This window comes from Quercus suber, unplaced genomic scaffold (genome assembly GCF_002906115.3).
Source record: "Quercus suber isolate HL8 unplaced genomic scaffold, Cork oak 2.0 scaffold_226, whole genome shotgun sequence".
NCBI lineage: Eukaryota > Viridiplantae > Streptophyta > Magnoliopsida > Fagales > Fagaceae > Quercus > Quercus suber.
The window spans coordinates 317607-333655 of record NW_027069684.1 but is presented as its reverse complement, the minus strand read 5'-3'; the positions used below and the strand labels follow the sequence as shown (position 1 = coordinate 333655).

General features: G+C 35.0%; 2 long non-coding RNA genes across 3 annotated transcripts; both read right to left on the bottom strand.

Moving 5' to 3' along the window:
- Nucleotides 1–1979: 1979 nt before the first annotated feature.
- LOC112012054 (uncharacterized) lies at nucleotides 1980–5704 on the bottom strand. Of its 2 annotated transcripts, XR_002882923.2 has the most exons (3): nucleotides 5430–5704; nucleotides 4054–4142; nucleotides 1980–2546 (listed from the first exon to the last, which is right to left on the bottom strand). It is a non-coding gene; the product is annotated as an uncharacterized LOC112012054 (long non-coding RNA). The 2 variants fall into 2 exon arrangements; XR_010631607.1 differs by lacking the exon at nucleotides 1980–2546 and having other exon boundaries at nucleotides 2655–4142.
- Nucleotides 5705–10491: 4787 nt separating this feature from the next.
- On the bottom strand, nucleotides 10492–13088 carry LOC136070332 (uncharacterized). Its single transcript, XR_010631606.1, has 4 exons — nucleotides 12759–13088; nucleotides 12532–12675; nucleotides 11916–11978; nucleotides 10492–10708 (listed from the first exon to the last, which is right to left on the bottom strand). It is a non-coding gene; the product is annotated as an uncharacterized LOC136070332 (long non-coding RNA).
- Nucleotides 13089–16049: the final 2961 nt, after the last annotated feature.

Below are 16049 nucleotides of genomic sequence, written 5' to 3'. Positions count from 1 at the left end.
GTCCATTGTAGCTAAGAGGCTGTTTGACTTCAAAAATTTCATCACTCAATTTTCGTCACTCATCACTCCACTCATAACTCATCACCTATCACTTAAAATATAACACTTGTTTGGCACCATCACTCAATATTTTTCACGCTATTTGTGGGTCCCATACCTGTCACTTGGTCAGAGCAAAACTGTTTTGTGGGCCCCACCATTTCTCTTTTCTCATTTCCCCTCCTTCACCCCTGTTTCTCTCCCAAAACATAAACCCGGTCCCTCAACCACAATACAAACATCACAATACACAAAAACAGCAAAACAACAACAACAACACACACACACACACAACAACAACACAACAACAACAACAACAAACAACAACAACAAACAACAACTACAGCACACAGCAGCAGCAGCAACAACAACAACAACAACAACAACAACAACACTAGCAAATTGCACCTCCACCTTCACTTCAGCCGACGAAGAGCCGATACAGAACCGATACGACGACGGTCTTTGTCCACGGTCCACGGTCTTCGTCCATCAATCGATGCAAGATCTTCGTCCACGGTCTCGGCTGGGACATCACATCGAAACCCCAACCGCCGTGTTCAAGGAATGGGTATTTTGAAACCCATTCACGTCGGTATTCTGAAACCCCAAATCCAAATCCAAACCCATCCTTACCCGATCATGGAGTGCAGCTTCAAACTAAAAAATTATGTTATGAAGAAAACAAAAAAAAAAAAGAAACCCAGAAACCCGAACTGAAAGAAGAAGGAAAAAAAAAAAAAAAAAAAAAAAGGAAGAACTGAAGACCGAATCCAGTGAAAGAAGAACAAGAAAAGAAAAAAAAAAAAAGAAAAAAAACCCAGAAACCCGAACTGAAAGAAGAAGGAAAAAAAAAAAAGAAGGAAGAACTGAAGATCGAATCCAGTGAAAGAAGAAGAAGAAAAGAAAAAAAAAAAAAAAAAAAAAAAAAAAAAACCCAGAAACCCGAACTAAAAGAAGAAGGAAAAAAAAAAAGGAAGAACAATGGAGATGAGAGAGCTCTGCCAACCGAAGAGAGAAGTGTGAGATGAAAGAGATGAAGAGAGCCGTTGAGGACAGCACATGTGAATGCCTCTGATCGTGGGACCGGGTGTGTCGTATTATTTACAAGTTTGCTATTGAAAACGAAGAACTGAAAACTGAAAACAGTCAAAAGTTGTTTTCAGTTTCCATAACTCATAACTCAAAAAGTAGAGAATTGAGTATTGGAAACAGAGTTATGAAAACAAAGAAATTGTGCAGGCAAACGAGTATTTTGCTATGGGTCCCACCATTTTTGAGAATTGAGTCATGAAAACTAGTGAACCAAACAGCCTTTAAGAGACTCTTTGGTTTTAAAGAAACCATCACTCATCACTTCTCACTCAATTTTCGTCACTCATCATTTAAAATACCACAATTTCTTAAACCCTGCACGTTTGGCACACTGTTTTCAACTGCTCATCACTCAAATATTTTTACCTTTTATGGGACCCATACTTGAGCACTTGGTCAGACACCTTGACCCACACATGATTTCTGTTAGTCTACCCGCCTCACCCTCATTCCCCACCATTTTCTTCACTTCTCATTTCCCCTTCACCCCTTAAGCCATGTTACTCTTCCAAAATACAAACCCGAACCCAACTTAAATAGAAGAAGCTCGGACGCCGATCTCCACTGTCATTAGGCCGCTTAACCTATCTCTCCGACGTGTAACGTCTCATCAATCTCTTGAGTAATTAAACCTTTCCTAGGCCTCCTTAAACACCCAAACCCTAATCCCACCTCATCTTCCTCAAACCCAAATAACAAAAACCTATAATACCTGGTAAGGGCAACAAACCCATTAAAACACGTATTCCCCAAAATTAAAAAGACCCGGAATTCCTTTTCCAAACATTTGAAGTTTGAAGATTCAACTTCAACCACAATAACAAAAACAACAACAACAATAATAACAGCAGCAACAACAACAACAACAAAAAACTGTTTCATATATTGTTGTTGTCTTTTCGGTTTTCCATTACCAAATTTTCAATATTTGGAACAACAAACAATCTTTTATATCTTTTCTTTTATTTTTATTTTTTTTCATTATACAATTTCTCTTCTTCTTCTTAGAAATGGCAACGGCGGTGATATTTTTGTCGCTACGGAGGCGAAGATCGCCGTCGTTGGAAGCGTTCTTAGCTCCGGTTGATTTAACGGACATTGCTTTGGTTCAAACCCTAGTGACGATCTTTAACGACCTTGTATCAAAATTCTCTGACAAGTGTTTCAATTTCCAGCGCAAGAACTCGCGCTTTTTCATTAGAAAAATCAAGGTGTTTCTTGTCCTCTTAGATTATCTCAAGGACTCGACCTTAACGACAAAAGCAACCTTAGCTTCGGCTTCAACTTCATCAACTTTGTCTTCAACAGCTTTACTCTGTTTCAAAGAGCTTTACTTGCTTCTCTATTGTCACGTCCCAAACCCGATACCCAGATTTGTGATCATGACCGGCATGTTAATATCAAGCCTAAACCTGGAATTAACAATAACCAACTAAACTTTTAACAAAAGCTTCCCTCTTACTTTCATTCTTATTTCTTTACTTTTTGATATTCAGAACACCTACAATGTACTCAAAATATAACATAATCCACCAGTCATTCAATTTCCATTCTTTCACATAATACATCTCTTAATGTTTTAAGGTACGTAACTTTCATTAGATCCTAAAATACACAATACTACAAAGCTAAACATCAAATTGCTAATTTAGGATCTATACATATAAAACTAAAATTAACTCCTTCCAAAACTCGACTAAGGCTCCCTCTACTCCAAAAATAAAACATGTTGACTGAAAGAATGGAAGAGGTGAGTTACACAGCTCAGTAAAGGTAAGATATATGAGAATTTAGTAAGGATGCATGTAAATCAATTCATTTCATTTTATAATTATTCAGATAGGAGAACATCTTTTCATGCATAGTATTTTATACTATGTATAATAATAATTTATACGCTCTTTGTAGGAAAATAATTGTTCTCCCTTTTCTTATCAGAATAATTTTACCCAAAACCTTGCAGGTTAAATTTCTTTCATTTCTTACAAAGCCACCACATACATTTTCATTACAAAATAATCATTTTAACTTAAATCAGACAATCGGTAACTTTGTCTTAAACTGGAAACATCTTCAAGAATAGTAAAACTTTCATTCATAAACTTCTTCTCGTAAAATATTATAACTTTCATAATCATAAAACTTAACGTTTCATAAAGAAAAACAGATATTTGATAACTTCTTAACATAAACTTGTATTTTCCTCAGAAGCTTTATCTTTATAGCACAACAGAACTTCAGAAACATTTATCTTTAATGAACAATTTTCTTTTCATCAAAAACTTTTTCTTTTCATGAGAGTTTTTAAATTTTCACAATGCATTTAAACAAAATAATTCTCTCATGATTAATAACATAATATAGTTGTTCATAAATAACTTATTGGTTAATCCATAGCTGATAAGTCTGTACTTATTTGGGAGGCTTTTAGCACCACGGTGATAGGCATCTAGCATTCCCCACAATGCTAGGTATTTCTAGGATCACATCATAATACATATCTTCCAACCATGGGGGTAGGTTGACTTCCTCCACAAGTTGGCCGTAACCAACAAGGGCAGGTACAGTAGAGCCAGTCCCACTTAATAGCCAATCATATAACATTTTCCATGGAAAGCCAGTAATTAAACCCCTACTGGTAGAGTTCAGATCATCAGAGGACATAACCCAAAAATATTTCATACTTATACATCATACTGAAATTTATAGTTTGTATTACATTTCATAATAATAGCATTTTCATTGTTTTCTTTAAACATCATGTTCATGGAATTAGTAATAGCATCAATATGCTTAAATCATATACATAAGGTTTTGAAAGCTCACGAACATATCTTTGTTTGAAACATGCTTACATGTCATATCTCTAATAAAAAACCTTTTAATGCATAATATAATTTAAATAACCTCATGACTTACCAAATACTCATATAACTTATCCCTTACTTGAAAGCAGAGGAACCGAGAGCCTACAGTCGAAAGAGCTTAGACTTGGGCATTGGTAACACCTAAACCAAATATCAAAATTTATTACTCTCAATCTTACCTTAGTATAAACTTACACATTCATCTCAAAACCTATTCCTTATAATCAATGAAATCTTAATCCCACCTCAACGAGGTTCTCATAAACACAAAATACATTGATCATACGATGTGATGTACTAAATCATAGAAAAACCAACATTCTCACATTAATCTCATATCTCTAGAAGAGCCAACTTCATTTCAAAATGTGTTTGAGATTAAGGCAATAATGCATGCATAAACATAAACTCTTTTAAGCATGGTCATGTAACTATATATACTCACATGGCAACATACAACACGTTAACAAGACAACAACATGAAAAAGCAGTATAATAGTTTAGAACCTCTCCTTTGAGTACTAAGCCTTAAACCAAGGTATACAAAATTTAGTTATGATCTAGACAATGATGAGCATAATAAATTATAGCTCAAATCATTTACCCTAACTTTAGAATTAAATCCTCAAAGTTAGGCATGTCCTTTACTGTTCACTGTTTTATTCCAGCAGCATATACTTCACTTATAAAATACAAATGGGTTACCGATGCACATCAAAATTTCATGAAATTTTACAGAGCAACTCCCCTGTATGTCTATCATATACCATAAAAATTTTGGAGTCATAGCATAAAATCATGATTTAATAAAAATCATACAAGGCAGCATGCTCAAATCTATCCTGACAGAATTTATTGCAACTTAGAAATTAAACCATTATTTTTATATTGATCTAAATACTGTGAGACCACTTCCATAACAACTATATGTGTCTTAGCTTTCATAATAACTACTCCTAGTTTCCAAATTCACTGTATACAATTTAATACATAATTTATCATGCATAAACACAGAATCTGTCACAGTGACAGTTTTGCAACATTTTCTTGTAAATTCACAAACAATTATCAGACGATGATATTTTCATATGGAAATTTTTATACACTCATTAGACATGTTAGAAAACACTTATATACCGTCATTTAACCATTTATGGTAAAATTAAATACAACAAAAATCTCAGCGGTAACCTCAAAAGTACTCATCCTGACTTTTTCTTACTTCCTTAATCATATCCAATTATTAATTAGTAAAAACCCTAATCTACCTTCAACAAATCACCAACGGGCTTCTTAAAACAACATATATATATATATATATTGACGTACAAATTCATGATTTCCTAATTTTACAAACCACAAAATATCATTACTAAAATTCCTTGAAGAAATCATGGATTCTGAGGTGAGCGTAGCTAAAATCCTTACCAAGTTTATGGTTCATGAGGGGAAATAGACATAAAATCACTCTTGCATGAAAGGATTTCCCTTTCCTAGTGGCTGGACCCAAAAGTATGAGAGGTAGAGAGTTTAAGGGTCTTTGAGTTTTCTAGTTTCTTTGAGAGAGTATGAAGAAGAAATGAGATGGAGCTTAACTTTCCTTTTGAGGTGCTGAACCGTGGGGTTGAGAGAAGACTTAAGGGAGCTTCCTAGCTTTTTCGTTAAGAGAAAAGAGAGTAAAGTGAGTGAGAAATTCTGATTTGTGTGTGGACCCATGGAAAATGAGAGCAAGAGAGTTTCTTCGAAATTCTAGTACATTGAAAAGTCAAAGAATAATTGAGATGTAGATTGTTTCTTGCATGGCCGGCCAAGTGTTGGTCTTTGGGTTTAAGAGGATAGCATGAGTCAACATGCAAGACACTTTAGCTTTACATGTGTTAAATTTCAATTGGTTGCATGTGGGTGGAATTCTACTATAACATCTCAGGCATCATACTTAATTAAAATACCAACTATGTATCTAATAACTTAAACCACTTAATAAAATTTTGTACATACTTAGTATATATACATAATACAATTAGCCATTAAATTATTTATAATCATTACAATTCTTATTCAAAGGTATTAAAATAATATATTTATTAAATACTCTTCTTTTAATTATAAAAAGAAAGTAGCTTAAAATAATAATAATACTTAACCACTCAAAACACATAGTTTAACTATACAGTTGGGTTGGGGTGTTACATCTACCACTCGAAGATACTCCTTAATTACTACGCCAAATAGAGTAAGTTATGGCTTTTGCTTCAAAACCATTCGATTTCAAGCCATTTCCATGATCTGAATCAAGAAATTTCAACTCTTTTGGATGTTTTTCGATTGAAAGATGTTGTTGAATTGAGTGATGATGGTAGGGAACATGTTGAGTTGTTGCAGAGACAACAAAGAAAGAGGTTGGGGGGAGATCGGTGCCTTTGGCGCGTGTAGAACTGCGTGATCATGACCCAGCGGTGCGGGTTGGCTGAGCTCTGATCAGTGACTACGTGTGTGAGGAGGTGAGGGCAGGCAGAGGCTACTAAAGACTTGTGGTGGTACTGGTATGAAGATGGAAGTGATCTGATTTACCAATGTGAAGAGAGCTGTTGAAGAGAGCTATCAAAAGATGTGCTTGATGTGACTTTGCTCTGACCGTGGGTCCCATGCATGTGTGTTTTTTACCAAAATGCAATGGAAACTCAGTTTTGATAACTTGAAAACACCTAAAATGTGTTTTCAGTTTCTATAACTCATCACTAAAAAAATCAGAGGATTGAGTAATAGAAACAAAAACTGAAAACACATCCAAACAAACTACTCAGCCGTGGGACTTACAAATTTTGAGCTATGAGTGATGGAAAACAACAAATCCAAACAGCCCCTAAGGCTTATTGCAATTCCTAGTATATATTTAAGACTTTTGGAAGCGAAGGTAAGTGCGGTGAATAGAAATTAAAAATATTGCTCTAAGACTCTTTGAGAGAGAGAGGCCTTTAATTTAGTGCAAAGAATGTGTGAACAATATTCCATCAACGATAAGCAATCAACATTCACCACAGATAAGAAAAAGCGTAAATAAATTATAAAGGCATGCTTTTTTATTAATTTTATTGTTATAGTTTAATTATTTTTGTAATCAACATGAAGATGGTGATATGCCATAAACAACAACATTCTGCTTGCTAGCCTTAGCAAAGATTGGAATATGTTTTAGTAAAATGGGAATATTTATCACTCATTAATTTTCAACTATGCACTAGCCCAAAATAAATACACTTTGTCACCTTCAGATATGCATGGCTTGCTATATACTTTTAGAAAATTCTTAGGTATTCTTGAAGTATATTGAGAGGGCAATACTTAGGTACAGTACTTAGGTGCTGTTTCTTAGGTTCCCATCTCAGGATTCTACCACGTGGATATTTTTTCATGGGAATGAAGTGTATTTTTTAGTTAATGAATAGTTTTAGATCCCTTAAACCAACCAGATTAACCTAGTTAATTAGCAAAGTGATTAACTTTGTCAATTTATGCAATTCTAGGTTATCACAAACATACAATCATATCAAGAATATAAAGTAGTGGAAATATAAAAGACACAATGATATGATCACCTAGGAAACCACACGGTAAAAATCTGGAGAGGATTTGACCTAGCTATCCTCAAGGTAAATCTGAATCCACTACGCGAAAGAATCGAAGTTCATACAAAAGGACTTACAAGCTCTCTGCTTGACTTCCTAATGCTACCCACCAGTAGAACTTACTGACACAACCATGTGCAAGCTCCGAATTCACAGACTCCTTTTTTCTTAGATTCTCCAATCAGCTACAAGCACCCACGCTTGTTATTGTTTAAGCTCCAATGGTAGCAACCAAGTTGATCATCAAGATGTTGATACTATCTCTACCTTGAAAACCCTAAACTTTGTGTAAAGGAAACCTCCTCTAGATCTCACAAGAGATTTACACAAAATAGAAAAGTATGAGAAACAATACAACAGGAGCAACTCTAAAAACGTGGCTAGGGTTTTGCCTTTTATACCTAGGGTAAAAATAGAAAACCAAAACATTTAATGAGTTAGGGCTGAGTTGGAAAATTCTGCAGAAAAGCATTCTGCCCGAGATTCAATCGATCGAATCTAACTTTCGATTGATCGAGCCAGGCTGAAATGCACCAATGCATCTGCAGCCTGTCGATTCCAACTTTACATAAAAAATATAACTTTGAGCAAGCCTAAACAAGACTAACCATATTGTTTTGATCATGGTTTGCCAACATTACACATTAGAGTTCTAAATACATAAATTCGTAAATCTTTAGAACATAATAGTTAAGTAGTTACATGGCTAAATCTTAAGAAGGAAACCTAATGAATAATACCTAAGGTACTGTACTTAAATTTTATCCATAGTGAAATGGTGTTTCATACTCTTACATTTATGATGGACCCTATTATGAATTTAATGAATAGACCACACCGTGAACGTGAGAGGATGGAGTACCATTCTCCATACTCTGGGAGTACTTAAAAATTATTCTATATTTTTGCCATTATTTTTTCCTCCATATTAAGCAAGTGTAGGGAATACATAACCTTATATTATTTATGGACAAAACTTAGGTATAGTACTTTAGTTGCTGTTCTTTAGGTTCTCATTTTAAGATTTAGTCATGTAGCTATTTGACTAAAAAATACACTTTCAACCCATAAAAAAAAATTTATATGACATAGTTTTAATATGAGAACTTAAGGAATAACATCTAAGTTCTGTACTTAAATCTTACTCGTTATTTATATAGTCTTTTTATATATGGTAAGTACAACATTGTAATGTTCAGCTGAAATATTAAAAGGAGGGGGGTATACCTCTCCAAAAAAGAAAAGAAAAAAAGGAGAGAGTAAAAGAACATGATTACCATGTTATTCATTTAATAGCTTTCTATTGAAATAAAATACAATCACTCTCAATTTTTTTTTTGGGAAATGGATCGAGTGGTATTCAATTAATCACCAAAAGAAGAGTCCAAATATAAAGCCTCAAGGGCAAGGGGGTTGTTCTTCCAACCATACATGGTCCTCACTTAAGTGTTTTGCAAACCAGGCCAAAGAATGGGCAACACCATTAGTACTACGTCTAACATAACTAGCTGATAAACTTCGAAACCTCATAGCCAAGCAGCGAGCATCCTCATATATATTTCCCAGCATTGACTTGTCGAGACTAGTAGCTGTCAAACCCCTCATTATTGTTGCATTATCTCCCTCGACAATCACTTCTTGGAACCCTGCCTCCACAACAAATTCCAATGATTTTTGACATGCCAGTATCTCCACTTCTTCGCTGTTAGCAATTTGAGGACCCTTAGCTGACAGCGCTACCATCACTTCCCCTGTATTGTTACTTATAACCGCGCCAAAGCTTGATGACTCCATATCCATGAAGACTGCCGCATCGAAGTTTAGCTTGCACACTGTTCCTAAAGGTAGGCACCATGACTGCACTGCTTCCCGAGTTGTATGAATAGCCAACTGATCCTGTGATTCTTTAAACTCATTCATCAAGTCAGTTGCCCGAATGTTCAACCTCGATGGATCCTGGACTTTCCCTCCATGCAACACCTTATTTCTTTGGTTCCAAATTAACCAGTATTGGACCCAAAATAGCTCGAACTCTTCCTCGGACAATCTGTGGAGCAAGTGTTCTATCAGTTGCAAAAAATCTGCTTGCTCCATGCCCCCTTTCTGCAGTCTATAATGACTTTCTGCCCACACATCTTGTGCTGCTCCACACTCCCAAAGCACGTGAAGAACTAACTCTGGGGCTTGGTTACATCGCTCATAGTAGTCCTCTTGAACCACTTTCCTATGAAACAAGTTCTCACATGTAGGCAGAATATCTTGGCAAGCTCTCCATGCGAGCCTGTGACAATGCGACTGCCTATTGGTATGTGGATCTGATGTCAACCGCAGTGAGGAGTGGTGGAAGCATGAGACTATGAGAGTAGTGAGATTGAGAAAGAAAAATCAAATGGGTAATGGGAACTTGTAATTGTTTTGTTTTATGCATAATTTTCTGTTTAGACTGGAATTTTGATTTCTTTGTAGTTAATTTTGGGGTTTCTAGAGGTTTTTGATGTTATTCTTGGAGTAATTGCTTTTGTTTAGACTAGAGGATTTTCTTATTATCCTTGGATCAATATGCAACAAGCAAAAGAATGTTGCAATATATATATATATATATATTTTTTTTTTTTGGGTTTTCATGGGGTTAATATGTAAATATTTTGGAGGAGGAGTGTCACGCCCCAAACCCGATACCCGGATTTGTGACCATGACCGGCATGCTAATATCAAACTTAAACCTGATATTAACAAGAATCAACTTAACTTTTACAAAACTTTCAGAAAAGCTTTTACAAAAGCTTCCCTCTTTATTTTCATTCTTGTTTCTTTACTTAAATGATATAACTTTTCACTTGACATTCAGAGCATTTACACTGTACTTAAAGAATAACATAATCCACAAATTACTCAAAATCTAAATTCCACATAATACATCTCTTAATGCTTTAAGGTATACACTTTCATTAGATCCTAAAATACACAATGCTACAAATCTAAACATCATATTGCTAATTTAGGATCTATACATATAAAACTAAAGCCAGCTCCTTCTAGAACTCGACTAAGACTCCCTCTGCTCCAAAATAAACCTGCTAACTGAAAGAGTGGAAGGAGTGAGCTACACAGCTCAGTAAAGGTAAGATATATGAGAATTTAATAAGGATGCATGTAAATCAATTCATTTCATTTAATAATATTCGGATAGGAGAACATCTTTTCATGCATAGTATCTTATACTATGTATAATAATAACTTGTACGCTCTTCGTAGGAAAATAATTGTTTTCCTTTTTCTTATTAGGTTAATATTACCAAAACCTTTCAGATTGAATTTCTTTCATTTCTTACATAGTCACCATATGTATATTCTCATTACAAAATAATCATTTTAACTTAAATCAGATAATCGGCAACTTTGTATTAAACTAGAAATATCTTGACCCAATAAGGAAATCTTTCTTTATAAACATTTTCCCGAAAAATATTATAACTTTTATAGTCATAAAATTTTACATTTCATAAAGAACATGTATCTGATAACTTTTAAACATAACTTGTACTTTCATCAGAAGTTTTATCTTTATAGCATAACAAAACTTCAGAAACTTTTATCTTTAATGAACAACTTTTCTTTTCATCAGAAACTTCTTCTTGCCATGAGAGCTTTTTCTTTTCACAATGCATTTAAACAAAATAATTCCCTCATGATTAATAACATAACATAATTGTTCATAACATATTGGTTAGTCCATATCTGATAAGTCTGTACAGAGAATGTCTCATCATATTTGGGTGCCCCCGTGTGCATGATACTATCCTCTTTGGGAGTCCTGCTGGCACATCCCCTCAAGGTTTTGTTCCTCCCCGCCGTCCGTACACATTGGGGAGAAGGCCTTATTTAGATTAGAGTTACGAGCAACTCCATTTCTTTTACTTTAAATGGCCAAACAGATAACATTTTTCCATGGAAAACCAGTAATTAACCTCTACTGACCGAGTTCAGATCACCAGAGGGCATAACCCAAAAACATTTCCATACTTATACATTATACTGAAATTTTTTATTTTGCATAAAATTCCATAATAATAGCATATCCATCTCATTTTTAAATATTATGTTCGTGATATAAATAATGACATCAATATGCTAAAATTATCATGTATATAAGCTTGCATAACTCATGAACATATATTTTACTTAAATCATGCTTATATGTAATATCTTTAATTAAAAGGTTTTAATGCATAATACTTTTTGAAATAATCTTTATACTTATCAAAAGCACATATCTCAAATCTCTTACCTAAAAGCAGAGGAGCTAAGAGCCTACAGTCAAATGAGCTTAGACTTGGGGAACTGGTAACACCTAAACCAAATATCAAAGCTTATCATTATCCATTACGCCTTATCATAAACTTACACATTCATCTCAAAACATATCTCTTATAATCAAGAAAATCCTAATCCCACCTCAAAGAGGTTCCCACAAACATATTATGCACACGTCAACAAATAATGTACCAACCTAAAGAAATGCCATCATTCTCATATTTATCTCATAACTTTAGAAGAGTCAGCTTGATTTCAAAGGGTACTTTGAGCTTAGGACAATAATGCATGCATAAATATGCATTGTTTTAAGCATTGTCATGTAACCATATACACTCTTAAGAAAACATACAACATGCTGAATAAAACAGCTTCATAAATACAACTGTCGAATAGTTTAAAACCCCTGTTAGGATTGCATCAATTGATAATGGTTGTAATTGTAATTGAGAATGGGGAAGGGAGGTACTGATTGTAATTGTTAGTAGTACAGCTGGCATTAGTTAGTTAGATATTTTAAAAGTTAGTTAGAGGGCAGGAAGGGTATAAAACCAATAGAGCTAGGTTGTACTGAGGCATTGACTAAGTACCATCATAATTCAGTTCTAGTTTCTTCCTTTATTCTTCTCTGTTCTCTTCTCTCTTCTTCTCTGGAGGACCAGCTGACCTCGAATCCAGCTAGAGACTCAAACTCCATTCTCTGTTCTTATCAACCCCTCCTTTGAGTACTAAACCTTGAATCAAGGTATATAAAATTTAGTTATGATCCAGACATACCAAATGATAAGCATATTAAATTATAGCTCAAAACATTCACCTTAGCTATAGAATTAAATCCTCAAAGTTAGGCATGTCCCTTATTGTTCACTGTTCTATTCCAGCCGCATATACTTTACTTATAAAATACAAATGGACTACCAATTCCCATCCAAACCTCATGCAATTTTATAGAGCAATTCTCCTGTATGTCCAGTATATACCATAAAAATTTCGTAGTCAAGGCATAAAACCATAATTTACTAAAAATCATACAATCCAACATACTCAAATCTGACCTGACAGAATTTCAAGCAATTTAGAAATTAAACCACTGTCTTTATATTGATCAAAATGCTGTGAGACCACTTCCATAACAACCATATGTGTCTTAGATNCTTTTTTTTTTTTTTTTTTTTTTTTTTTTTTTTTTTTTTTTTTTTTGTATTTTGAAATTAATTTGTCTTCCTTTAGGCAATGCTTATGATGAAGGGGTTAATGGGACGGTGTCTTAACCATAAGACAACTTTAGGCCGTGTTCGTGATAAGGCCAGGCTGACGGAGGACGAGCTAATTAAGTTGAAAAGCTGGAAGGTGACGGCGGAGCAGAAACTCAGACAGACCTTGGTACCTTCTTGTTTGCGGCATTGCTTCCTTCAGGCCTTTCTTGATCTCTTCACATGGCATTGGTACCTTCTTGGTCCTTCCTCTGGTTGTTTGGTGCTGCGTTTTTCTGGCGCAGTTGCTCTTCTAAGTCGTTGTTTTGCTTGGTGAGACGCTCCACAGCTGTGGCAAGAGTTTGGACCTGTCTCTCGAGGGCAGTCGTGGGTGGTTCCTCTCCTTGGACGTCGTTGGTTGTTGCCATTGAGCGAGTGAGCACCATGCAACTCTTTGACCGGAAAGCGATAATATGGCTTACGAATCGCAAAGAATCGCGTTATGTTCCCATAGACGGCGCCAACTAATGAAGCCGAAAAAACCACCAGTGAGCCACACGTACTCGCACGCTCTAAAAACAACTTGCACAACACGAGAAAGGAGAAAACCCTAAACAGAGAGCATCGGTGTGGTGCCGGCCGAATACCCTCCGAAGGTCAAGTTAAAATCTTTTACAACTCCAAGTGCTAGAGAGGGTCAATTATGTGTACCTTGATTTGTGAGGGTATTGGTGCTTTTATAGTAGATCGAAAGTTGGCCTCTTCTACTTAAAGTTGAAGTACTTTCCTTGTAGAAATCCCCTTCAAGAGTCCAAAATGTGATGGACAAGTTTTTTCCTTATAGAGAAGATCCTTATTAATGTGTGCCGCAAATAGAATCCTTTCTTTGCTAGGATTCTATTTTCGTTAGGATACTATGCGTGTGTCACAAGTATACTCATCTAGGGATTGTCTGACGCGTGGCAATTAGATCCGTTCAGTTTGTATAAGTTGACGATGGATCCGTCTCCAAAAGGGTCTTGCACACAACGGGCTGATCTGGCGTCGATCCACAGATGAGGAACTGTCCAGCCCACTTTGCAAGGACCCGTCAATCTCGAATTTCGCCTCTTCAAATATATATACAATGCTATATTTTTTTTTGAAATTTTTTGGGGGGAGGGGGCATGGCTCCCCTCAGCTTTGACATGGGTCTATCTCTTTTTGAAACTATACCTTGACATGAGTGAATTATGCACTCCAAATGAACACAACATCCTACATATAGCATGTAAATATAGGAAAGCCGAAGTGGTTGCATACATGTTGAGAAGGCAAAATGTGGAGTCTTTAATCAATCAGAAAGACCGAGATGGAAACACACCATCAAATTTAGCCATTAAGTACAAGTGTCCTATGATTGTTTCTGTTTTGACATGGGACAAAATATTCAATTTGACTTTAAAGTAAAAGCATCCTATGATTGCTATTACAATAATATTTTTGTTGCAGTTTAATGTTTGTTATTACAATATATTGCAAAATAATACATTGCAATAAGCTATCTGTTTGAAATTTTCGTTGCAATAGATTATACAAATAAATTTATCAATTTATTGCAATAATTTATTCATTTTTAAGTTATTTGCAACAAGTTTTCTTAATGCAATAAGATATTAAAGTCTCTATTGTGATCGAAAATTATAAGTTATTATAACTAAATATTGTTGATGCAATAATTTAAGACTTTTAAGTTACTATTGCAACAACTTTTAACTTGTAGATGCAATATTTTGTTTAATAACACTACACTTGCCGATGTCTTGCAGGTATGACCACCCTAAAACAGTGACTTGTGCGTACAGAAAGAACAGGGAAAAAACGAGTGTCCCCTAAAAAAACATGCATGATGGGTTGTAAATTATGACAATGAGCTATTTTAGTCATGGTTTGGGAGTCACCACCAATGGGAATTCCACATCGAAGCCTCTCATCTTGTACATCAACATTTCTTTATTCTCTATTCGTTTATTGTTCTTCACCGGTATAAAATTTTGCTATATAAATGAGTACATTGGTTTGGTTTTGATCACAAACAAAACCCTTGAAAACAAAAACATTATAAACTAATAGGTCTAGTGTTTTTCCGCTAGACTGCGATGTAGTGATGAAGGCTACTCCACTAATAAAATATGTCATTTCGGCATTGATTAGGTTATACTATATAATACTCCATTTTTCTATTTGGTACAATAATACTATGGGTTTACCTAAAAAAAAAAAAAAAAAACTATGGGTGGCAATGTTTGACATGACCCACTAAATCTATACTCATTTTTGAGTTAGTATTTAGTGTAGATGGGTTCTCAAAACTAGTCCACCTGATATAACATGGTGAATAAATGGGTAAATTTTGTGTTGACCGGCATAACTTGAAATCAACACAAGATGACTTTTTCAACTGGACTTAGTTCCAATAGTCATACAATTGGACTTGTTTCGAATAGACATGTTAGTCTATTTAACATTGATTCCAACGTTTGCCTTTTTAGTTATCTTGGTATTTAGGCCATTGTCTCATTTGACAAGTATCTTGGATTTCCTTTAAGGCATACTGGCTCTAATCGCAATTAATTTAGTTTTCTAATAGATCATGTCCAGACTAAACTTGTTGGCCAGAAGGCTAATTTTCTCTATTTTGTCGGAAGATCAATTTTGATCCAATCTGTGATGTCCGCCTTGCCAATTTACATGATGCAAGAAGTTGCTTTTCTGTGCATCTTTGTAAGAAATTAGATGAATTAAACATCGATGGTACCTCCTCAGGTAATTCAAGGAAAGCTCAGGGAGGGGTCTCATTAGGGACTCGCTTAGTAGCTAGATCATGGGCTTTTCTAGAGCAATAAAGGTTTCTTCTAGTATTGTTATTGAGTTCT